The 26072-nt window shown below is 42.5% G+C and overlaps 1 long non-coding RNA gene across 1 annotated transcript; it reads left to right on the forward strand.

Annotated features, from left to right (window-relative positions):
- The first annotated feature begins 4183 nt into the window (after positions 1 to 4183).
- On the forward strand, positions 4184 to 7274 carry LOC133499557 (uncharacterized). Its single transcript, XR_009794689.1, has 3 exons — positions 4184 to 4274; positions 5452 to 5544; positions 6633 to 7274. It is a non-coding gene; the product is annotated as an uncharacterized LOC133499557 (long non-coding RNA).
- The last annotated feature ends 18798 nt before the right edge of the window (positions 7275 to 26072 follow it).

The following is a 26072-nucleotide window of genomic DNA, read 5'->3' on the forward strand; positions in this document are numbered from 1 at the left end:
TAACCAATTGTAATGCATGCCAGAATGATTTGTATTCATTTGTAAAGTGCTTTCTAACTTCACTGCATAGTTTCTCTTTACAATGTTAATTTCTTTAGTCATCTGGTTTCTAGTGTGATTATATAAGGTCCTATCCCCACTTCGATGAGCATCTTCTTTAGCTTGGCAAAGTTGCTCATGTTTGGCAGTGAACCATGTTTTTCTTAATTCATTGTGCGCAATGACCTGGTTGGTACACACCTCTACACACACTGGAGTATCCAGAGGAACTCCACAAATGGACAGAGAGAACATGCAAACTCTGCACAACGAGGGCAGGATTGAACTAGATTTGACTCTTGATAAATGCTTGTCTGGTCATGAGTTGATAAAATAAAATCGGTTTCAATCAATCCATCAATGTTTTTTTTTTTTTTTTCCAAAGCAATCGCTTGTAATCCTATGGAACTATGTACTTCCCTTACACTATAATGCCCGTTACTTTGGGAAGTTGACTTTTCTCACCGGCGGTTGCATCAGTGCCCAGAATTTTCATTGTTGTCAGCACAATCCCATCGTGTTGACTGAGTATGAATTGAAAAGCATTAGTTTTTGATCAGCATTGCGTGCCCACCATTATCTGCACTGCTTACATTCCTTACACCCCTTCAAATAATGGATACAGTATTCATATACTTATGTACTATATTTTTGATGCAAGATGCAATAAAAAATATTATATTTTTCCAAAAATTGACAGCGTACCTTACGTGGATATCTGTTGTGTGACTTGCCCAATGAAGGACACTTGAACACACTGCCAGTTAGTATGTATGCAACAACATGTTCTAGTATGTATGTAAGATACCATATGATAATATTCTCAAGGGGTAGAGAAGTATTGGTCACATTCACAATGTTACATAGAAACAAAAATCATCTCACTACAGCAAACACAATAGCATAACTAGCAAATAATAAAACAAATACAAATATAACTGAAGAAATAATTTACTGAAAACGTGCACTTTAAACACTATTTACATACTCCAAGCATGCTTTGCGGTGCTCCCAGTATGCTTTGCCAAACTTTTTGTCACAAAGCATGCTGAGAGAATGTAAGCAATGTTTAAAGTGCATGTTTTGTGTCAATGATTTCTTGAGACAATCTTTTATCTTTTTATTATTTGAGAGTTACGCTACCCTTTTTGCTGTGGTATAATCATTTTAGTTTCACTGTGACTGTGTGTGTGTGTGTGTGTTTCTTTCGGCTTGTCCCTTTCGGGGTCGCCACAGCGTGTGTGAGTGTACAATATTGTCGGCAATGACCTGCCTACATAGACAGAGTCTGGGGCAATGTCAGATATATCACTGTTCACAAATGTAAAATGTAATTGTTCCTCACTGCCTTGTGATTGCCATTATATGATAGCTGAAGTGCATGTTAAAATGTGGTAGCATACATGCTAAGAGCGCAAGCACCGTGTTTAAGTGTACTTTATTGGATAATTCAAACAACATTTGGAACTATGGGAACTCAGCGTACACATAAGGTGCACTACATTGTAAGGCCCAGTGTCTAATGTGGCACCTCATCCATGTTGAAGAGAATTTAAGACCTTCGTGATTAATACTGTACATTAAAAAAAAAAAGAAAGAAAAACGGGTGAGCGCAATCTGCAAATATGTGTGGCCGCGAATAAGCAAGGGCATACTAATTAGTTTGGGAGGCAGCACAGAAGACGACTAGTTTGCACATCTACCTCACAGTTCTGTGGACCTGGGTTCTAATCTGTGTGGAGTTTACATGTTTTCCCTGTGCCTGTGTGGGTTTCTCCAGGTATTGTGATTTCCTACCAAATCCCTAAAACATTCGTGCTAGGTTGATTAAAGACTCTAAATTGCCAACAGGGCTGAATGGGAGTGCACATGGTTGTTTGATTATATGTGTCCTGTGATTGGCTAGCAACAAGTTCAGAGTGTACCCCGTCTCTCCCCTGAAGATAGCGAGGATAAGCTTCAGCACACCCGTGACCTTAGTAGGAATAAGGCAATGGAAAATTGATGAATTCATTTGGCAATACCATCTTATAATTTTAGATTTAGTTGTGGCTCAATATTGATGGGATTGTGTAGAAACAGACAAGCCAGGCTTGCTTCAGGTGGGAGGAAATGTAAAAAGTCAGCATCATGGTTAACCTTCTTGTGAGCAGCAAGGCTTGCAGAGTCAGTTTCCACCGTAACAGAGTCGGAATTCCTCTTCTCTAGCTCCTTGGAATGGAATGATCAGACTTTCCCTCATCTCAGGGTCAATTTCCATCGAGTTTTCATGTAACTTGCTTGCTGGAATACCCTCCTTGGTCTTCAATTGGCGCTGTTCCACCTGGGGCCTGTCGCATGCACTGCCAAATTTGCTGGAACAACCCTTGACAGTGAATTGATTCAATTCAACAGCTCTGATGGACATTCCCCCAGCCTGCAATTTCATTGTATTTGCATTCGCACTTAAAAGGTAGGTCTTTTGTGTGTTTTTGTTGTATTAAATAACTGTACATTTTAAGAAGGCTCACACTGGAAAGTGTTTATGTATATATTTTTTGTGCACGTTAGAGTGGTAACCCGAGGGATTCTCTTCCTTGCCTTTAACCTGAAAAAAGTAGTTTTTAACCTATTAGAATTGCTGTCATCTTTCCTTCAATTTTCTACTTGTCAGCATCGCAACAAAGTGTTTGGAATAACTCTCATCACTTTTTCCCTGGGGTGAAGATCGGTTGTGTCATTCTGCAGCTCTCCAGACATTTGCTACATCGATACCAGGCCCTTATTTCCCCTCACTTGGCTGAAGCATTGCCATTTGGAAAACATGTTTCTATACTTTACTCATGCTTCTCTCCCATGATATTTTCCTCAGAGTCAGATTCCACAAATCACCCACGCTGTCTCTCAAAATGCCTTTTTGAGGTTTTCTGTAAATTGATATCAATAATCAAATGTGAATGGAATGTATTTTCCCTTTGTGCCATCTTCTCTGACCTTGCATTTTCCCCCTGCGTGTCCTACATTTAGTTGTCAGCCCTGGCTGACCAAGATGCAGGATGTGTGCCCTCGCTCGCCCATCTGTTTTTCACTTAATCCAGTGCGTCCCCCCACCCCCCTCCTTCTCATCACATCTGAAATTTGTTGAATTAATCTTGTTGTACGACAAGCAGCCATAAAAATAAAATGTTGTTGGTTCTTCTATTGTCAAAGCCCTATCTGGGATTTTTCCTCCCATATTAGTTGGTTTTATATTAACTCTTAGTTTAGAATAATATATGTCATGCTTTTCCAAGTATAAATTAAATTGAACAAATGAAAATGAAGCTTGTCAACTGGAAATATTATATTCTATTGTCAAATAGTTGCTGAATCAGCATTTACATTTCTGTCCCCCCTCAAAAAAGTCACATTTTCCAATGATTGATAAAAAAAAAAATCTAATTTGAAATAAAGTTGAAAACCCTTCAGATTCAGTATCAAGAGGAAAGCGATTTAAGAGTTCAAGTATATTTATGGACATGTGGTCAGAGTTTCACATGCACTGGCTTGTTCCATCTTCCAGACATCCTCCAATGGTCTTTACCACTGCAACTCTTCATTCTGTCACAACTTCGCTTATATTATTGACATTCTTGCCAGAGTCCTGCGCAAATTAGAGCTCGAAACTCAGTCCAGACAATGGCTGGCACAGAAAAACAATGTACAGCTGTCATCTTATCACTCCCCTCCTCCACTGTCTCTGGCTCCCTTAACATCTGTTGCTTCCACTCTGGCAGTGGGCAGGGTGGTGAAGGGCTGGATACTGAGGGTCAAAGCAATCTTTATGCAGATTGTTATAACTTCCTGTGTCACCCATTCAGCTGTCTTCATGGCTTCCATTTCACTGACTACAGTGAATGCCGAACAGGTCCATTTATAAAAAGCTGTTTTCCAGCACCTTAATCACCATCATTATCATGTTAAGAAAACAACGAACAAACATATACACGATTCAAAATAAAATGCTTCAATTGTGTGAATTGGTTTGTCACTGTGTATAGTATATACTGTGTATACTGTGCGGGTGCCCGCGCGGGTGCGCTGATTGGGAGTTGCACACCTGCGCCTCATGCAACCTGATTATGCTGTGGATTTATATGACCGCGATGACAACTGGCCGGCGCCAGTTCGTTTGATCTTCATGTCCCGTTTGTGTGCTCCGGTATCCCTGACCGAACCTCTGTGTCCCGACCTTCGCCTGTTCTCCGACCAACCTTGTAAGCCTGACTCCTTTGTTACTTCTGCCTGCTTTGATTGTTCTCCTGTGTACTGACTCCTGCCTGCTCGATCCCCTACCTCTGCATATAATAAACGTGTCTCCTTGAACTACCTTGCATCTTCCGAGTCCTGCATTTGGGTCCTACTCCCGTTCTGATGGGACGTGACACATTGTGGAAAAAAAAATGCAGAGGGATTTATTACAGATAGACGTGTAAAACAGTGAATATCAAGGGGACTCATCAGGCAGCCCACGGGCAGCGTCTGGGCTCGTCGCCTGCCTATTTGTGGCCCCGAAACCATTCCTTTCCAAAATCAGACGAGATCGGGCATTCTCAAAGTACTATGGCTCCAAGCAATGCTCAGTGTGCAGTAGATAAACCCATTCGTTGTGCATGTGAGGCTTGCACACACACGGTTGGTACCTTCCATGTGGCAGGCACGCTGTAGTTTACAAATATTTTCCGTCACTATGTGTTCTGGTTGTGTCACCCAGTGTAGTCCGGGACATATAGTATCTGCATGCCACCAATTGAAGCAGCATATAGAAAAGGCACCAAAGTTATTCATCACTAGGGAATCGTCCATAATTTAGGTTCCTTAAGCCTTTTTTTACACTTTTTTTACACTGTAAATTTGTGTATTCATTATGTTTTTGTTTTATTGTTATAATTATTATTTTTTTGTTAAGTGGACCAACTCATGTGGCTTGTCCATGGGCTGTTGTGCCAGGGTGTCTTGAACCAAAACGTGGAACTTGGTAGTGACAGCATATGTCTACCTTATTATATTATTTGTTTGGCTGTGTGGCTTAATGGCAAAGTTAGTTCCAAATAGAACTATGTGAGCTTCAGTCTCTTTGTCACTCTCAATGTCATTTTCATCTTGAGTTACTGCTGAGGTTGTGGTTTTCCCCTCATGTAGCAATCCAACCTTTCGAAATTCATTGGTGATGGTTGATTCTTTCACACGGCTCCACGCATTTTAGATCCACTCGCAGACTTCGGAAAAGGATGACCTACACATTTGGGCAGTTTTTGTAAAAGATTTTAAATTAAAAATATATATTTTGCATTCATACATGTCATGTTGCATTTTGAAATGAGTGCAAAAAACTAAACATGTAACTGAGGTAGATTCTTCTTTTTGTATGCGTTCATCCATCCACTGTCCAAGCCCCTTATCCTCATAAGGGCCACGGGAGTGCTGGAGCTTATCCCAGCTAACATTGCATGCTTGTGGTGAATTCTTCTTCTACGCATGCTAGAGGTAAAGGTAAACTTCTTTTTCTACACATTGGAGTCATCTGTGCAGGCCCAAAACTGAGTGATTTTTTTTTTTTTTTTTTTTTGGTACTATTAAATGTATAGCCACTTGCGACACGCACACACACAAAATGTATATTCTATCCTCAACATTAAATATGCTGCAGGGTTCACATCGCCCAAAAAGTAGTGGAAAATAAGGTACTTGTTTGATTATTGTTATCATTTATCTGTTACAACGCGTAAAACGATTAAAGGGCGCAAAAAGGCAGACACGAAGTAATGTTGCTTATACTCAATTTATTCACACGAAACTACGTATAGAAGTAAATATGTGCCAGCAGGATTTGAATTTGAAATGCCACAGAAAACAGGGTTTGAATTTGAAATGTAAAGTGATCACATTTTCAATAGTTGTATTTCAGTGTAACTTTTCAATGTAAACAATTCAACTGTCTGAAATTCGCTGTCTGAAATTCAACTGGCTACAATTTGCTGTCTCAAATTCACCGTCTGTGCCACCAGGCAGGGTTACTTCAGGTCAGAACCGAACACCCAGCCAATCGCAGTTACATTTTCTTAGACATGTGCCGTCACATACTCAGAAAGCGTAACTGGATTGGTGCTGAAACCAAAAAAAAAGCAAGATCAGAAGCATAACATTATCCTCTGTTTAGCCTCACCTAGCAATCCGTATTTGATTATTTGTCTCTTAGAAAATCTGACATTTCGAAGCAATGGTCTGCAGCATTTCAAAGGCAAAAGCTAAGCAAAGTTGCACTGTTAAAACAGAATAGCATTAGCTGACAGTCTTACCTGTGCTTAGAGGTGGTCGTAGACGGAACGGCCCCCTGTGCAAAGGCCCATATCGCCCATATCAGATACCACTCCTCCCAGTGCTAGCTTCTGGTAACTGGCATGTATACAAATGTTCGGTGGGCAACGTGGGTCTGGCGGGTATTTGTAATAAGGGATGTGTCTCCTGTATGTGCCTCATACAAGGATCCGTTCAGTGGCTTGGTGAAGAAGTGAGTGAAAATGCTGGTCTTTCTCTTAATTGTCTGCTCTTTTTCTTGTTTCCTTTCTCTTCAGATGCTGGATTGCTTGAAAAGAAAAAAACCGCTCAATCGCAATCCCCAAGCACTGCCCCCAGTCACCATGGTAAAAAAAGTCCGTTGGTCCCATTGAACAAGTGGGGCAGGTGAACAATAACTCATTTTGACTGAATTTTTCGATTATTGGAGTTTACCTGGCATGTCTTTAAAATGAATCGGTGTGTTGTAAATAGGACACATTGCTTTTTGCAGAAACTGATGCTTGCCACAATTTTTCCAAGGAAAAAACTGTCAAATAGTGAGTACACAGGAGATGTGTGATGTATGAAGAGTTATTCAACAAAAATGAACTCAATTTAGTACATCCTTGAGTCATCCATGCTACTCAGCATGTAGCAATTCTAAGCTCTAGAAGTCCTGGTCTGGTCTGGAGTCTGAACCAATCAAAATTGTGCAGACAACTTATATTATCTTTGTGTTTTATGTCTAACATAGTTTACACTCTCAAAGTTAAAATAACATACTTAAAAATATTGTCAATGCCACAGCCTAAACTCGTCATAATGTCAGACCATACCCGCTGATAAAGAGCACATTCCACTGTTTTGGCTTCAACCATCATGTAATTAAGACATAAATATATATATTAGTGTCCACTCAAGATTCTAAGTTACTGTGTCTTTTTTCAGAAACTCTTGTGGTTGCTTGACAACCTCTAGCTGTCATACCTCTGGCATCCTCCCCAGGCTGGGCGTGGTCAGCCAATTAGTTGGCACACACCTGCACCCCTTTTCGGCTGATTATACCCGGTACTTATAGGACAGATCGTTGATTCCCTTGCCTCGTTCCTGCACTCCCGTATACCTGACCTACTGTGTACTGACCCTCACCTGTTCCCTGACCATCCTAGTAAGCCTGCCTCTTCTGATACTGCTGCTTTTCCTGACTAACTCGCTGATCATTGACCATGGACCGAATAAAGGCTTTCTGTCCACTACCTGCTTACCTCTGGAGTCGTGTATTTGGGTCCGCCCTCGAGCCTCGTTCATAACACTAGCAGAATTTGGCTGACTGGCTAATTAGTGGAGATGTATGAAGGCGAGTGACCCCCTTCATAACCATGGCTTTCTTAAACAATCCCTTTTCATTTTCCATTATTTTCCAACGCCTTATCCTCTTGCAATGGTATTTATATTTTTCTTGGGTTTTCCTGTTCTTTTTCTCTCCTTACTCCGGCTCAATTCCTCTCTTAAAAAGCACACACAAAGGACCGGCCACTTTTTAGAGCCTTTCAGCTGCATCTTATTGGTCTGCCTGGGAGTCTCATCTTAGTGGGGGTGAAGCAAAGGACACTTTGTAACACCGCATGGCACGAGCCGAAATCGCTTAAGCATAACCCAAAACGTGGGAGACTGAGAACATGCAAATGGCACAGCTGTGGATACAAGTTAGCCAGCTGTGAGAGGCACTGGTAAGAAGCAATTTTTTTTTCATGTCTGTCACTGCCAAGACTGAAAATTCCATCCATCCACTTTCTTAGCTGCTTATCCTCACGACGGTTGTCGGAGTGCTGGAGCCTATCCCAGCTGTCAACTGGCAGGAGGCAGGGTGAACCCTGAACTGGTTGCCAGGGAATCACAGGGGACAAGACAAACAGCCGCACTCACAGCTGATCCACCATGCCTACCAGATTGAAAATTCTTGTTTAAAAAAAAAAAAAACTAATGATGCCGTACGTGTTGGATATTAATATATTTGCAATGGGGATTAGACATGTCATTCTGTCCAACGGTGTTGGAAAAACATCTGGAGTCGGGTGTTTGGAGGTGCAAAATTTTCCATTCTTGAAAAAGTGGATTGTGGCTACAAGTAGGGTAAAAAAAGTGTGTGTCAATGTGTGTGTGTTGGAGGTGGGGTGGGGGCTTTGATTGTGTCAGGCACAATGCATGTGCATTTAGTCAGATAAACAAATTAAATATAGAGCAAAGTTGATGTGTTAATTTCTATTCTATTGCTGATTTTAATAGATGACATTTATGTTTGCTTCAGGTGATCTAATTTGATGAGTGCTGTATTCTTATCCCTCCATGTAATTGTTTTTCATCTGCTGTCCAGTGTAAAAGTGATCTATTACAACCAGATGTCTGCCATTGTGGGCATTTAGATAGCACCAGAGCATAAAACCGACACCTCAACTTTGAATAGTCAACTATAACATTTTAAAGTTAGATTAAGAGCTATCATAAAGTACTTCTGCACAGTTATTCCTCAAAACAATTCAAATTTCACAAATTGAGAAAAAGTCACTAATTGAGTCACAGTTCTGAAGACTGGGGTTCAAATCCCGGCATGTCTTGTGGGGAGTTTGCATGTTCCTGCGGGGATTCCTGTTTTCTCCCATAACCCCCCAAAAAAGTATTCATTGGAGACTCGAAATTTCCCTCAGGTGTGATTGTGAGTGCGACTGATGTCTGTCTTCATGTGCCCTGTGATTGGCGGCCAACCAGTTCAGGGTGTACCCCGCCTCCTACTCGATAACAGCTGGGATTGGTTCCAGCAATCCTGCGACCCTTGTGAGGATAAGCAGCTCAGAAAATGATAAATGAATTATCTGAGTGGCAAACAATCAAGTATTTCATGGAGTATTAACTGGTCATGTCCGTGAACCATTCACCTCTTGTTGCCTGTAATGGACAGTTATGATATACATCATTTTCTTTTTTAAAAGTAAAATATTTTTATTGTCCTTTTATTCCTCTCTTAAAATGGTGTTGGCTTGCCTCTTTGTAACTGATTTCCAAATAAGCCATCAGACATTACTTGACTTTGGAAGAGAGAGCGGAAGCAAATGAGAAAATATGGATAAGGAACAAAGTAAAGAAGAAAATTGCCAACATAAGTATCGGGGAAAAAATGAAGCAAAAAAAAAGATGAATAAGACTGAGGGGAAATACCAAAATGCAAACACAAGAAGAGATTTGGAATAGAATACTGGATATGAAAAAGAATGAGCCACTGTATCAGTAGCATACTATATGTACCGACAAGTAGCAAAAGTGAAAAGCGGATTAGAGAACATTGAAAACTGGGCTGGGAGAGCACTGAATTAGAACAGGACCCATGAGGAGGAGGAAGAGGAAGGGAGGAGGTGAAGGACAGGAACAAAACACGTGGAGCACAATACAGATGTAGCAAGACATCATTCTGACAAATGAACGTGTCATGGACCAGCGGTGTACGAGCGGACCCAAATGCAGGACTCCAAGACGACGACTTGATGTTCAGTGGGTTTTATTATAAACGAAAGTTCTGCACGACATAGACCAAGAAGGCAGGATCCAAAACACAAGAAACAATGTCTGATAACTTTGAGTCAACTAAAGAGCATGACCAAAAGCGTGACTGGGCTATAATGGTGCATTGGCTGAGTAACCCTGGATGCGGGAAAGCATACTCAACGAACTAGCAAAAACCAGTGACAAAACTCCAACTTAAATACATTGTCTAATCACAGTGCCTCTTGTGACACAGCTGTGACTGGCGACAGGTGTCAGAGATGAAACTGCTCGGAGCGGTGGCCAGGCCATGCCCCTCTTGGCCGTGGTCCAGCCTTGTCATGACAGAACCCCCCTTAAAGCATGGATCCCAGGCGTGACAAAACCCCAAAAAAAACAAAACAAAACAAAAAACATGCCCAGGGGAGGGCACAAACCCTCCAACCCCAGTCCTTCCAGGCCACTCAAAACAAGGCATCCAGGTTCCTATGGGGTCGATTCGGGAGGACGTCCTCTAGGAGAAACCCAAAGGTGTAGGAGGAACCAGATGGGAGCAGGCGACAGCTCCGGACGAAGACCTCCCAGGACGTGGTCATGAAGCAGCCGGGGATCGGTCGCTGCCTAGGCTTGGTCGTGAGATGGCCGTGGGTCGGTCGTTGCTGGGTTTTGGTCGCGAGGCAGCCGGGGACCGGTCGCCGCCAAGTTCTGGTTGTGAAGCGGCCGGGGACCAGTCGCCGCTGAGGCTTGGTCGTGAGAAGGGTGGGGATCGGTCGCCAACAAGGCTTGGTTGTGAGAAGGCTGTGGATTGGTCACCGCAGAGGTTAGGTTGGGAGGCTTGTTTGGGAAGCGGCTGGAGATCGGTCACTGCTGGGTTTTGGTCATGGGGCGGCCGGTCATTGCCAAGTTCTGGTCATGAGGCGACCAAGCATCAATCACTGCTGAGGCTTGTTCGTGAGGCGACTGCGGGCCAGTTGCCACCAAGGCTTGGTCGTGAGCCGGCCATGGAAGGGTCATCGCCAAGGCTTGGTCATGAGCCGACCATGGAATTGTCGTCGCCGGGGCTCGGTCGTGAGGCGGCCGGGGATCGGTCGCCCTTAAAGCGTTGTCAGATGGCCGCGGACCTGGTCGCGTTGAAGCAGGAGAGGGAGGCGGCCGCCGTCAATACAGGAGCATGAGACTGCCGCGTGCCAGTCGCCGTCGAGACAGGAACGTGGGGCGGCCGACAAGCTGTCACACCCGCCTGGAGAGGAACGTGGGGCGGGCGATGAGCCGTTGCCACCTCCTGGACAGGAATGTGGGCCGGCTGACGAGCCATCGCCGCAGCCTGGACAGGAACGTTAGGCGACTGACGAGCCTTCACCACCGCCTGGACAGGAACTTCGCCACCGATGACGCCCGGTGACGCAGTGTTTTCCCTGCTGGGTCCTGTTCTGGCTAGTTCGTTCTGTCATGGACCAACGGTGCACGGGCGGACCCAAATGCAGGACTCCAAGATGGGGACATGATGTTCAGTGGGTTTTATTGTAAACGAAAGTTGTGCACGACAACACAAGGTGTCAGAGATGAAACTGCTCGGAGCGGTGGACAGGCCACGCTCCTCTTGGCTGTGGTCCAGCCTTGCTCATGACGTGAGAAGGGTAAAAAAAAAGTGGGAAAACACATCAAACAGAGACATTGTGCTACAGTCCTCAACATACTGTATGCAAAAAATAAAAAATCACCAATGGCATTTAAATGAGATGCAGGAGCTCTCTGGTGATTTCAGTTAATACAAAATTTTAAACTCAATAGGATGAGAAACCAAAACTCACCTTGTTATGTGAGAGTTGTAAAATAATATGTTTTTCTTTGTTAGTGTTAAGGTCCACGCTTCCACTCCAGTGACTTGTTACAAATGAGAAACTTTTACAGTTGTTAAACACCAATTTATTGCTACAAACTCTGGTGCTTGTTCCCCTTCACTGATGCAAACAGTAAGCTGTCACAGGTGCTGTAATAAAATGCCTTTTTTTGTGTGGGATGGGGGGGGGGTAATGAGTGCAGACTTCCTCCAAGGTTGAACATCTTTTTGTAGGTGGCAGTACAGTCTGCAATACTTCTTACAAGTATAATCACAAGTAAAAATAGAGAATGTACCTATAGAAAGGTTATTTCCATTTGCCATGCTGCTCATCCACACAAGGGTCACGGGAATGCTTGAGCCTATCCCAGCTAACTTCAGGGAGAAGGCAGACCATCCCCTTAACTGGTTGCATTATGAGTGCGAATGGTTGTTTGTTCATATGTGCCACGCATTCGGCTGGCAACCAATTCAGGGTGTACCCCGCCTCATGCCCGTAGATAACTGGGATTGGCTCCAGCACTCCTGAGATCCTTGTGAGGACAAGCAGCTCATAAAATGGATATTAATATTGCCATATTTCAATTACTGTTCAGGGATCTGGAAAAACTCATAGTCAAAGCACTTCACAACTGTTGTTTGTTCTTTGAAAATCAGAATAATTCATAAGATTGTAGATTTTATTTACGATCTAATAAATTATTTCTACACATCAGAAATACAAAATTTCTTGGTCTAATTGAATCAAAACCTGGCCAAATAATTTATACAGCCAGAAATAATATGCTATTGGAAAATATGCAATCAATGTTTACTGGAAGAAAGAGCATTTTAAATTAATGGGGAAGCTAAATTTTAAAGGTCATCTGACACGTAAAGCATGATTTGTAGTATGTTTTTAATAAAAAAAAAGTCAGCTGGAATGAACCCATCCGTTTTTTTTTCACCACGTCAGGACGGTTTCAGCGTCCCCCAACTAGAAAATCCCCTCAAAGCATTTGTGCTGGAGAAGAACCAGGAGTGATCAAGAAGTGATGTTTTTTGCAGTAGTGGGGTCGAGTGTTTGTATTGGTTTGTACCTACTGTACAAGCGAAAAATGACTTGTTTTTTCATCGTGTTAGCCAAAATGCTGCCTCATTGTATTGCTGGATTTTGCTCGAACAATTAGGAGGATGGATTCACTCTTCACACTTTTCCAAAACACCCAGTTCGTCGTGAAAAATGGATTACACAGGTGTAAAGGACGAGAGCTCTGTGGGTTCTAAATGACAGGTAGGTGTGCATAGCGCTATTACAAAAAAATTGTTCCGGGGACTAATTTGTCTCACAGTTCATAGCAAATGTTACGTGTGAATTTAGAATAAATCCCCTTGGTCAAACCGACAAAATATAACAAAGCACTTGTATTGCGTTTAAGACAACGTTATCACACACAATACAATACAACACAACACAAAACAACAAAATAGAAGAACAAAGACAGTTTAGTAGTGTGTAACACAAGCTAACTCGCTAACGAGACTTATAGTCACCAAACTCGAAAACTACTCCGAAAGCAGCAATAATAAAAAGCTCCGTCCACGTCTGATGACGTAATCCTTTTCTCAGAAGAGACTGCATCAGTGCTGTACAATTGTGCACACACGCAATTTAGAGGGAACATTGGCTGATGGTTTTTTTTTTCTTTTTTTTTTTTTGGCACGTCGTCCCGCGATTGACCAGGACTGACCAGTCGATCGCCATCGACATATTGAGCACCTCTGTTCTAATCATTCGGCTACCGTGCCACCGTCGACTTCAGATGTTGCATCAAGTTCCAAGTTTTATGGTGCAAATGCAGAACGCAGACTCATACAGAGAACTGTCACTTCTCTGTATGACTCAACAATGAGACTTTCTGTGTGGCTTTGATTTCGTGTAAATTAACTGGCTGACTTGTTTTGCCTCTCAAAACCAGCTGATGGCATCAATTAGACAAGATGGGCCTATCTTAACAAATCATAGACGTTAAATAAGAGTAATTACTGTACATTCTACTATGAGATTGGAAAAAGAGATTGTAAGAGATACCGTATAATCATGAAATGCAGATGTGAGGAGACTGAGAGAAGAAAAGAGCTGGGTAACGACTGCTGGTTAGATCATCTAGCATGCCAGCTGCCTATTTTAGTCCCTTGCATTGCAAAGTTAACTCGTGGTGTGACCCTCAACTGAAGAGCCAGTGTTAGAGGTTGACCTTGTGCTGCCTTTAGCGCATGAGGACACAACCACTTCAGAGTCCCTCTTGATGGATTTAAGAGGAAATGGGTCATAGTAATAACTGACATTCACTCAAGGGTTTTTTTCCCCCAAAAATGTGGGTTATGCATTGTATCTATCTGTGAGTAAGTGGATCACAGATCTTCCATTTTCTAGTGTAGCCACTCTCTAAAATGCAATGTTTGACACACGTAATGTATTGGTCCCACATTAACAGCCCAGGGTTACGTGATGTAAGCCGGCAGTTTTGCAAGAAACTCCTGGTGGTTTCGGGTCGGTAATCATATTGTGTTGCTTTTTTGGAAGAACTGGCCCTAAAACACTGTCCCACCGTGAAAGCCATACAATTGTCAAAACCTTAACTAAGTGTCATTGTCATTATCCTGCCGCTCCAGCCCGGGCTGTGCGGGTGCCAGTGCGGTTGCGCTGATTGTGAGGCGCACACCTGCGCCTCATGCGGGCTGATTATCCGGCATATTTATATGACCCCGATAACGACTGGTCATTTCGCCATTCTGTCAGGTCCCATCGGAACGGGAGTAGGACCCAAATGCAGGACTCGGACGATGCAAGGTAGTTCAGGGAGAAACGTTTATTATATGCCGAGGTTGGGGATCGAGCAGGCAGTCGGGTGCAGCAGCAGTAGTTGGGACGTCGGGCGAAGAGAGCAGGTGAGCGGGCAGCCAGGAGTCGGTACACGGGAGATCGATCAAGGCAGGCTGAAGTCTCAAAGGAGTCAGGCTTACGGGGTCGGTCGGAGAACAGGCGAAGATCGGTACACACGGGTTGACGATCAGGAATACGAGAGTGCTGGAACTGGACATGAACCTCAACGATCTGGCCGAACACCAGTCGTCATCGGGGTCCTATATATACACGGGATAATCAGCCCGCATGAGGCGCAGGTGTGTGCCTCCCAATTAGCGCGAGCGCGCGGGTACCCGCATAGCCCGGGCTGGAGCGGCAGGATCATGACAGTCATGGCAACAATTTAAGTAATATTTTCACATTGCTTACATTCATCCACATTTGAAAAAAAGATATTGATAATATCCATTCATCCATTTTCTGAGCCGCTCATCCTTACAAAGGTCGTGGGAATTGATAATATAACTAAACAAAACAAAAGTTAAACATAATTCTTGATGGGCGAATGGCATGAGGAGCACAGTGAGAATAGGGTTTTTTTTTTTTTAGTTTAAAGGTCAAGTGTCGTCAAACGGATGATTTTTGGTATATTATTAATGAAAACCCCACAGCCAATATGGTCCCGTGTGTTTTTTTCACCACAAAACATGATTTTGACGTATACAGCTTTTTGTAACTCCCGCCATGAAAATCCTCTTGAGGGATTTGTTTGCGAGAAGAAGCAGGAAGTGACGTACAAGACAGAGGCGCCCCCTCGTGGACTCGTTTGTTTCCATTAGTTTTACCTCCGGGAAGGTAGCTCATTGTTCCTTTGTGTTAGCCAAAATGCGGGCTCATTGCATTGCTGGACATTGCTAGAACACTCGGGAGAATGGAATTACCCTTCATAAGTTTGAAAGAGACCCTGTTCGTTGTGAAAAATGGATTGCGCGGGTGCAGAGGACGAGAGCTTTGTGGGTTCCAAATAACAGGTAGGTGTGTATACAGCTCCAAAAAAAAAAAAAATAGTTTGGGGCGGACCACGTAATTGGTCTCTCTCATAACGAAGCAAAAGATTCGCGTATGAAATGTGTTGATGTACGCATACAGCTACTAAAAAAAATAATAGTTTGGGGCGGACCACGTAGTCGGTCTCTCTCATAACGAGACAAAAAGATCCGCCTATGAAATGTGTCGATGTGCGCGACGCCCAGCCTACAATGTCTCGATAGTGTTCATCGCGTACTGCGGGGACTTTGAACATACCCCTAAAAGCAACATAGCTCGGCTCCACCTCCTCCTTATATGCCACCATGCCCGCCGAAACTCAGCCACACCGACAGAGGCTCCACGTTTGGCGGTCACAACTTCTGCGAAGGCTGCGCGTAGGGCTTTGCGACGGGGTGGCTCTGAAGAACCCAACCGAGAATGCGTTACTCAGTCGAGTGCGTGCATAAATCGCCCCGGCTCAACTGCGAGCACAACCCAAAAGCAGCACCGCTCGGCTCTGTCATAAGGCACACCGGCCGGCTGCGATGAGCCGCGATGGCTCATCTCCACCGCGGGAGTGGATCGGACGCGATGCGGTTTGGCCGTGATCGAATATCATCTGAATATGGCTCGAAACAATAGTGTAATATTGCCCCGAGGGCTCGAAACAACAGTGTAATATTGCCCCGGTAACTTCACTCGGTTGTGTGGTGTAGTCCTTTTCGAAAAGAACATCGGTGTCAGAAGGGGCGTCGGAAAAATGCGAATATCTCTGTTGGTCGGCTTCCATAGTAGCAGGCACTGCGCGTTTTCAACGGCTGAAGTGACGTCAAGGACAAAGGACGCAACTAATATGGCGACCACTTGGATGTCGAGGGACACTCAATTGCGCAACTTTGTGCACGGATGACGTGCTCTCCGCTCCCTTTTTTTTTTCGTATAGACATTGAAGTGAAGACTGTTCTATGTATTTTTCATTACAATATCTATTTTAGAATGTTTATAGGGATGTCAGTCCCAATTTAATAACGATACATGAGTACATTATCAGTTCATCTCTGTCCAGTAAAACTTAAACTCACTACAATATATTATCCGTCTGAACTTCAGACTTTAGACTCTGAAAGTTTGTTAATGATGTATGGAAGAAGTATGTGAAAGTGGAACTAGGCATAACATGTAGGGAAGAATTTTGTTCAACTGGAAACTGACTGGAGACTAGTTCAGAGTGTAGTCCACTTTTTACCGGAAGTTAGCTTCTATAGGCTCCAGCAACCCTAGTGAGGATGAGCGGCTTGGAAAATGTACATATGAATGTAAATCCTTTGACAATAAAAACATTAAAGAATACAATAAAATGATTGAAAAATTAATAACAAATATTAAGATGAAATTTAAGAGAGTTTCTTGTTGCCTGATGTGTCCTCCCTAAAACTTCCTTGAAGTTCATCCAGTCCTTATTCACAGAGGATTAAGAGTACAGTATGTGAAAGAAGAATAGGAGGAAACCAGATCCATCGTCAGAAGAAAAAGAGGAATGCACAGAGCCTACAACTGAGTGTAGGGACTTTGAATGTTGGGACTATGACAAGAAAAGCTCAGGAGTTGGTTGACATAATGATTAGAAGAAAGGTTGATATACTCTGCATCCAAGAGAGCAGGTGGAAAGGTAGTAAGGCTATAAGTTTAGGAGCAGGGTTTAAATTATTCTACCACAGAGTAGATGGGAAGAGAAATGGAGTAGGGGTTATTTTAAAGGAAGAGCTGGCTAAGAATGTCTTGGAGGTGAAAAGAGTATCAGATCGAGTGATGAGACTAAAATTTGAAATTGAGGGTGTTCTGTTTAATGTGGTTAGCGGCTATGCCCGACAGGTAGGATGTGACCTAAGTTGAAAGAGAAATTCTGGAAGGAACTAGATGAAGTAGTTCTGAGCATCCCGGACAGCGAGAGAGTTGTGATTGGTGTAGATTGTAATGGACATATTGGTAAAGGAAACAGGGGCAATGAAGAAGTGATGGGTAAGAACGGCATCCAGGAAAGGAACCTTGAGGGACAAATGGTGGGGGACTTTTCAAAAAGGATGGAGATGGATGTAGTGAACACTTATTTCCAGAAGATGGAGGAACATAGAGTGACCTACAAGAGCGGAGGTAGGAGCACGCAGGTGGATTATATTTTGTGCAGGAGATTACTGACTGTAAAGTAGTGGTAGGGGAGAGTGTAGCTCGACAGCATAGGATGGTGGTGTGTAGGATGACTCTGGTGGTGGGCAGGAAGATTAAGAAGACAAAGGTAGAGCAGAGAACCATGTGGTGGAAGATGAGAAAGGAAGAATGTTGTGTGGCCTTTCAGAAAGAGGTGAGAGAGGCTCTCGAAGGACAGCGGAAGCTCTCGGAAGACTGGACTACGACAGCCAAGGTAATAAGAGAGACAGGGAGGAGAGTACTTGGTGTATCTTCTGGTAGGAAAGGTGAGAAGGAGACTTGGTGGTGGAACCCCAAAATACAGGGAGTCATACAAGGAAAGAGATTAGCAAAGAAGAAGTGGGACACTGAGAGGACTGAGGAGAGGCGAAATGAATACATCGAAATGTAACATAGGGCAAAGGTAGAGGTGCCAAAGGCTCAACAAGAGGCATATGAAGACATGTACACCAGGTTGGACACGAAAGAAGGAGAAAAGGATCTCTACAGTTTGGCCAGACAGAGGGATAGAGATGGGAAGGATGTGCAGCAGGTAAGGGTGATTAAGGATAGAGATGGAAACATGTTGACTGGTGCCAGTAGTGTGCTAAATAGATGGAAAGAATACTTTGATAAGTTGATGAATGAAGAAAATGAGAGAGAAGGAAGAGTTGAAGAGGCAAGTGTTAAGGACCAGGAAGTGGCAATGATTCCTAAGGGGGAAATCAGAAAGGCACTACAAAGGATGAAAAATGGAAAGGCAGTTGGTCCTGATGACATACCGGTAGAGGTATGGAAGCAATTTGGAGAGATGGCTGTGGAGTTTTTGACCAACTTATTCAACAGAATACTAGCGGGCGAAAAGATGCCTGAAGAATGGAGGAAAAGTGTTCTAGTTCCCATTTTTAAGAACAAAGGGGATGTTCAGAGCTGTGGGAACTATAGAGGAATAAAGTTGATGAGCCACACCATGAAGTTATGATAAAGTGGAGTGGAGGCTAGACTCAGGACAGAAGTAAGTATCTGCGAGCAACAGTATGGTTTCATGCCTAGAAAGAGTACCACAGATGCATTATTTGCCTTGAGGATGCTCGTGGAAAAGTACAGAGAAGGTCAGAAGGAACTACATTGTGTCTTTGTGGATCTAGAGAAGGCCTATGACAGAGTACCAAGAGAGGAACTGTGGTACTGCATGCGTAAGTCTGGTGTGGCAGAGAAGTATGTTAAAATAATACAGGACATGTATGATGGCAGCAGAAGAATGGTGAGGTGTGCCTTAGGTGTGACAGAAGAATTGAAGGTGGAGGTGGGACTGCATCAGGTATCAGCTCTGATCCCCTTCCTGTTTGCAGTGGTAATGGATAGGCTGACAGATGAGGTTAGACTGGAATCCCCTTGGACCGTGATGTTCGCAGATGATATTGTAATATGCAGTGAAAGCAGGGAGCATGCAGAGGAACAATTAGAAAGATGGAGACATGCACTGGAAAGGAGAGGAATGAAGATTAGCCAAAGTAAAAAAGAATATATGTGCATGAATGAGAAAGGTGGAGGGGGAAGAGTGAGGCTACAGGGAGAAGAGATAGCGAGGTTGGACAACTTCAAATATTTAGGGTCAACAATCCAGAGCAATGGTGAGTGTGGTAAGGAACTGAAGAAACGGGTCCAAGCGGGTTGGAACAGCTGGCGAAAGGTGTCTGGTGTGTTATGTGACAGAAGAGTCTCTGCTAGGATGAAGGGCAAAGTTTACAAAACAGTGGTGAGGCTGGCCATGATGTACGGATTAGAGACGGTGGCACTGAAGAAACAGGAAGCAGAACTGGAGGTAGCAAAAATGAAGATGTTGAGGTTCTCGCTCGGAGTGAGCAGGTCGGATAGGATTAGAAATGAGCTCATTAGAGGGACGGCCAAATTTGGATGTTTTGGAGACAAGATTCGAGAGAGCAGACTTCGATGGTTTGGACATGTTTAGAGGCGAGAGAGTGAGTATATTTGTGGAAGGGTGCTGAGGATGGAGCTGCCAGGCAAAAGAGCGAGAGGAAGACCAATGAGAAGGTTTATGGATGTGGTCAGGGGAGACTTGAAGGCAGTTGGGGTTAGAGAGGAAGATGCAGGAGATGCAGGCTAAGATGGAAAAAGATGACACGCTGTGGCGACCCCTAAAGAGACAAGGCGAACGGAAAAGAAGAAGATATGACTCGGAGTGCTGTATGTTGTCCGTCTATTTGCATTGCTGCACCATTTGCTATATGCTATTTATTGCCCATTTTCTTAAGCTAGCAAACTAAAGGCTAAGGTATGTTAGTTTGTACATTTAGTTAAATAACAAACCTAAAGTGAGAGTGACAATATACTGTACATCTTAAAGCCTCTTTTTTTGAAAGAATATTTACTTATTCCGTCTGAAACGGGCAGCATACAGCGCATGTATTTTAAGTTTGCGCTTGCAAGTCAAAGCAAAAAAATTGGTCAAACGGTGGCTCACATTTTGAAAAAGTCATAAGATGAGTCAATTTGGGTCAGTTGTAAGTCTATGCCATGTGATGGTATCGAAGTCTTTAGTAACCTTTACACAATTGAGGCAAGGAACATATTTTAGATTTGGAAAATGTCACGGTGCACTAGGAAACAAAAATGCCACTAAAAATAAACCCTGATAACTGGCAACTGTTGATAACTGGCAACAGGTGAATACAAAGTTTAAGAGTACCGTCAGCCAGCAAGTGGAAGAACATTCAATTGGTCATCTGTCACTATACATTGCTGGGATAGATAGATAAACAAAGATACTTTTTATCATTTGTACTAAATAAAGAGTATTTTTCACAACAACTAAGTGAAAATCTGATAATAATTTTACCTCGCACACCTGACTCAGGCCATACAAATGGGGTTCACTGGAGTGGTTGGATGTCACTGCACTACACACTGTATGAAAAGTGCGAGTGGTCATGGTGTCGTCAGTAAAATGAGTAAATCCTATAGAAAATGTATATTAACAATCCACTTATTCCCAGTGCATTTAAATTGTATTACTTTGTATTCAAGGACCCATTAATCAATGCATTCAGCTGTGCCGTGGTCTGGATCATGGTCAGTGTGACATGGCTCATTAATATCTTTGGATCTAATGAAGCATCTGCATGGTTCAGTCCTCCCATGGCAGCTGCACATAGATAAATGATAGATGCTCTTTAGTCAAGGAGTTATGCTGTAAAGAATGTTTATGTGAAGAGTGTGAACTACATTGAATATAAACAACTCAGTTTCAGGAGTCACACAGAGAGACGGTCTCTGGCCCCATTAGGGACTGTCAGACAGCTTTGTGAAGTCCACTTCCCAATCACTAGCTGTCACAGTGATAAATCGCACAGGGAGTAGCCATAAGTGGCCGAGACAGCCCGACTGAGCTGAGGTCAGTTGTGCCTTTCACTCTCACTGATCAAGGTTCTGATTCGTGGTGGATACTTTGATTCCAAGTCTGCCCCTCAAAGGGAGCCTGATGCAGTAACAGCTCCATTTTATTATTCCAAGCTACCAGTGGTGACGCACTGACCTACATTTAACACACAAATGCAATTGTATTCATTTATTTTGCAAATTCTATTTTCCTCATTTCATTGCCATTCTCTAGGCAGCTTTTTCCCTCCTCAGTCCAATGAGATTTCAGCTTCTGTTTTGCAATGTCAATAAAATCTGTCTTGGGTCTTCTGACTCAGGAGTGCTTGCTCACGAATGATGGCATGCATACAATCAACAATGACTGTTTTTTTTTTTTTTTTTTAACCAGTAAGATTTCAGATTCACCACTCTTGACTTTTGCAGTCTTTGGGTGGAGTCTGCCTTTTTCTGTGCTAAATAGTCTAGCAATGCACTCCATGCGTGGCAGAGGAGGACAAATGTTGGACAAAATTTTAAACTAATTTCCAAGGCAAACATTTCGAGACAAAAAAAAAAGATATTGTGAGGACGGCAAGCATGGTGGCCAACACCATTGTTGGCAGGCTTGTTTCAACTCGGAATAGGATTTATTCGCCACTTCTACAGTAGACGTTTAGCTTCACAGGAAGTGGCAAACGAAGGTGGCTGGATTTTAATGGTCCTGAAATAATCACCATCTCTGGTCGGAATAATATATTCTATTAAAATGCTTAATGTTTTGGTTATGTTATTTGAGATGTTGATTGTAAACTGCTATCGTAATAATGCTATTGACCTACAATACATGAAATACCTCCCTCTCTCTCTCTCTCTCTCTCTCTCTCTCTCTCTCTCTCTCTCTCTCTCTCCTCTCTCTCTCTCTCCCCTCCCTCTCTCTATCTCTATAATGCCAAGCATTGATATGTTGCCTTTTTCTATATTTCTTTGTTGAACTGCAACACGATGGTGGTGGTATTAAGAGAAGGATTAGGTCTCTTGAATCACCACTGAAGCCCTAGCTCCAAAATGCACTGCCCACAACTACTCAACACTCTCCTGCAATCACAAGCTACAAAAATCAGTCTTTAAATGTTATACTAAGAATCACCTATTTCTTATTTTATCATCTAGAAGTTATATAAATTAGATATTAAAGTTAAAACAAGGTTTGTTGGCTTTTATTATATTTATAACAATTTGCAATCGATAATAAAGTAACATTTTTATCTGAACAAAAAGTCAAAATACCCCAAGGATCAATAATTATCCATCCATTTAGATTCACTCACCTCACCGTATGTTATATTTCATTGTTAACAACTTGACAGATTCAACACATACTGTAGGTTGTGCTAAATGGATGATCTCATTAAAAATCAGTGCATGTGTTTTATTAATTTTATTGAGATTCTTATTTTTATATTTATTATTAATGCATTTAAGCAATGAAGTCACTGTGGGAGAAACTTAATTATATAAATTTGCACCACTGTTCCAGACCCACTTGCAATAGGAGAACATTTGCAATAGTGATATATTAAAAAGCTTTGTTGATACAGGTAGTTTAGCATTCCCACAGACTTTAAACCTATACATATGTATTGCTTTGTCTCTTTTATCACTCTCTTGCTATCAGAGGTGTTAGCAGAGGCATATAAAGTGGGGAGCGGTGGTTGCAGTGGCCCCAGGGATCCACCTCGGGGGGACATCCAAATAGGTTAGGGTGGGCATCAAGACCATCCCCCAACAACACACCGTCGACCAATGTTATACGATAGGGAAAATCTTTAAACTGGCAGCCCCCGCCCCATACCACACACACTCACATTCACAAATAATCAGGGAAGAACTTCTGCCATCACCTTGCACACGCATCATCCAAATAGGAAGCAATTTGAACAAGAGTCGAGCTCCATGTATAGCACACTTTTAATGAAACACAGATGAGATTCTTGGCATTATTCTGAGGGGTTAAAGACAGATTATGACGATGAACCCTGTAATCCCTCAGACATAATACCCCTCAGGCTGGTCCTCTGACTCGGAATAGCTGCTGAGGGTGTCCGCTGGCACCCGCGTTACGAAGTGGAGGCGCGGTGGTACAGGTGCACCTAATTAGGCTAATAAGGGGAGCAGTAATTAGCGATTATCTCCTTAGTGGGACTCAACGAGAGTTTGGGGTTTACTTGTCTAGATTAGATGGAGATGACATTTCAAAATGTTGTCATGAAACAGTGAGGATCTTTTCATTTGTAGGGTAATTATTTTCGGAATCATAATAAATGGTAATCATGTTCTAATTTCATAGTAGAAAAACATCAGCGTGTCAATCAGAAAATGTTGTCAATATGTCATTGGATGTATGTGTACATGAACCGTACAATATTATTTTGAAATTCAACGCAGGGTCTGCAGCTTCCTTTTGAGCATTACAGACATCTTTCATGAGGTTGCGAGCTCAATGCCCATTTTGCACATGCAGCCTACTATATATTTAACAGTCGGGAGGGCTCTTACCAATGCCTTAAAAATCAATTATCTGGAGATGTAAAGAACATCTTGTAGTTTGAGTGTGCATTGAGTCACAAATTTTTTGCTTATTAAAAAATCAGTTAAATAATTCAGTTTAAATCAATCAATTTTTTTTTTTTAAATCTAAGTATGCCTCATATGCCACTGGCTTCCTGACAGTTAAAGAATAGATTGTAAAGTTCTTCTACTGGCCTTATAAATCACAAAATCGTTTACGTCCTGAATACATGAAAGAAATGCTAATGGAATACAAACCTGGTAGAGGTCTGAGAGCAACTAACTCAGGTCAAATAGTGGAGTGCAGAGTCCCACGCAAACATGGTGAAGCAGCTTTTAGCTGTTATGCTGCACAAAAATGGAATAAGTTGCCAAAAGAGATGACGTCAGTGTGAATGTTTTCAAATGCAGGTTAAAAGCACTTCATATTTCTCATGCGTTTTAGAGTACTTCCTGTTTTCAATGATATTTCTTGGATTGTAAACTGTTTTAATTGTACTTCTTGATCATCAAATGTTTTTATTACTTTGTATTGGAATGCTTTTAATCATGTAAATTACAGTGACTTACGTTGTGCTTTACATGCCCTAATCAAATAAAATTACCTTTTTTTTTGTCAAGAATCGACAACTTGGACACAATTGTAAAGTGGAATGAAATTTATTGGATATTTTTATACATTTTTTTAACAAATAAAAACCTGAAAAGTGGGCCGTGCAATATTATTTAGCCCCCTTGCATTAATACTTTGTAGAACCACCTTTTACTGCAATTACAGGTGCAAGTAACTTGGGGTATGTCTCTTTCAGTTTTGCACATTGAGAGACTGAAATTCTTGCCCATTCTTCCTTCCAAAAGAGCTCGAGCTCAGTGAGTTTGGATGGAGAGCGTTTGTGAACAGCAGTCTTCAGCTCTGCCCACAGATTCTCGATTGGATTCAGGTCTGGACTTTGACTTGGCCATTCTCACACCTCGATACGTTTATTTGTGAACCATTCCATTGTAGATTTGGCTTTATGTTTTAGATCATTGCCCTGTTGGAAGAAAAATCTCCATCCCAGTCTCAGGTCTTTTGCAGAGTCAAACAGAATGGTCCTGTATTTGGCTCCATTCATCTTCCCATCAATTTGAACCATCTTCCCTGTCCCTGCTGAAGAAAAGCAGGCCCAAACCATCAGGCTGCCACCACTTTTGACAGTGGGGATGGTGTGTTCAGGGTGATGAGCTCTGTTGCTTTTACGACAAACATATCGTTTTGCATTGTGGCCAAAATGTTCGACTTTGGTTTCATCTGACCAGAGCACCGTCTTCTACATATTTGATATGTTTCCCAGGTGGCTTTTGGAAAATTTTAAATGAGACCTTTATGGATATCTTTGAGAAATGGCTTTCTTCTTGCCGCTCTTCCATAAAGGCTTGATTTGTGCAGCGTACGACTGATTGTTGTCGTATGGACAGACAGTCCCACCTCAGATGTACATCTCTGCAGTTCATCCAGAGTCATCATGGCCCTCTTGGCTGCACCTCGGATCTATCTTCTCCTTGTTTGAGGTGAAAGTTGGGTTGGACGGCTGGGTCTTTGTATATTTTCAGTGGTCTGATACTCCTTCCATTTCAATATGATTGCTTGCACGGTGCTCCTTGAGATGTTTAAAGCTTGGGAAATCTTCTTGTATCCAAATCCGGCTTTAAACTTCTCCACAAGAGTATCTCGGACCTCTCCGGTGTGTTTCTTGGTCTTCATGATCTTCTCTGCACTTTAAACAGAACCCCGAGAAAATCACAGAGCAGGTCCATTTATATGGAGACTTGATTACACACAGATGGATTCTATTTATCATCATCATCAGTCAACATTGGATCATTCAGAGATCCTCACTGAACTTCTGGAGTGAGTTTGCTGCACTGAAAGTAAAGGGGCTGAATAATATTGCACGCCCCACTTTTCAGTTTTTTGTGTTAAAAAAGTATAAAACATCCAACAAATTTCATTCCACTTCACGATTGTATCCCACTTGTTGTTGATTCTTAACAAAAAAGGAAAATTTTATATCCAACCCTCACCCTACATATCCATCCATCCATTATCGGAGCTACATATCAACACGCACACACACACACACACACACCACACACACACACACACACACACACACACACACACACACACACACACACACAAACGCAAACTCAAAAAGAGAGTGCCAAAAATGTCTAATTTAGAATCAGGAACTATCCTCAAATAGTGTTTAATGTGCAGACAGACCTGCACAAACAACTATCTATCCATCCATTATCGGAGCTGCTTATCCTCACGAGGGTCACGGGAGTGGTGGAGCCAATCCCAGCTGT

The sequence above is a fragment of the Syngnathoides biaculeatus genome, chromosome 4 (assembly GCF_019802595.1).
Source record: "Syngnathoides biaculeatus isolate LvHL_M chromosome 4, ASM1980259v1, whole genome shotgun sequence".
NCBI lineage: Eukaryota > Metazoa > Chordata > Actinopteri > Syngnathiformes > Syngnathidae > Syngnathoides > Syngnathoides biaculeatus.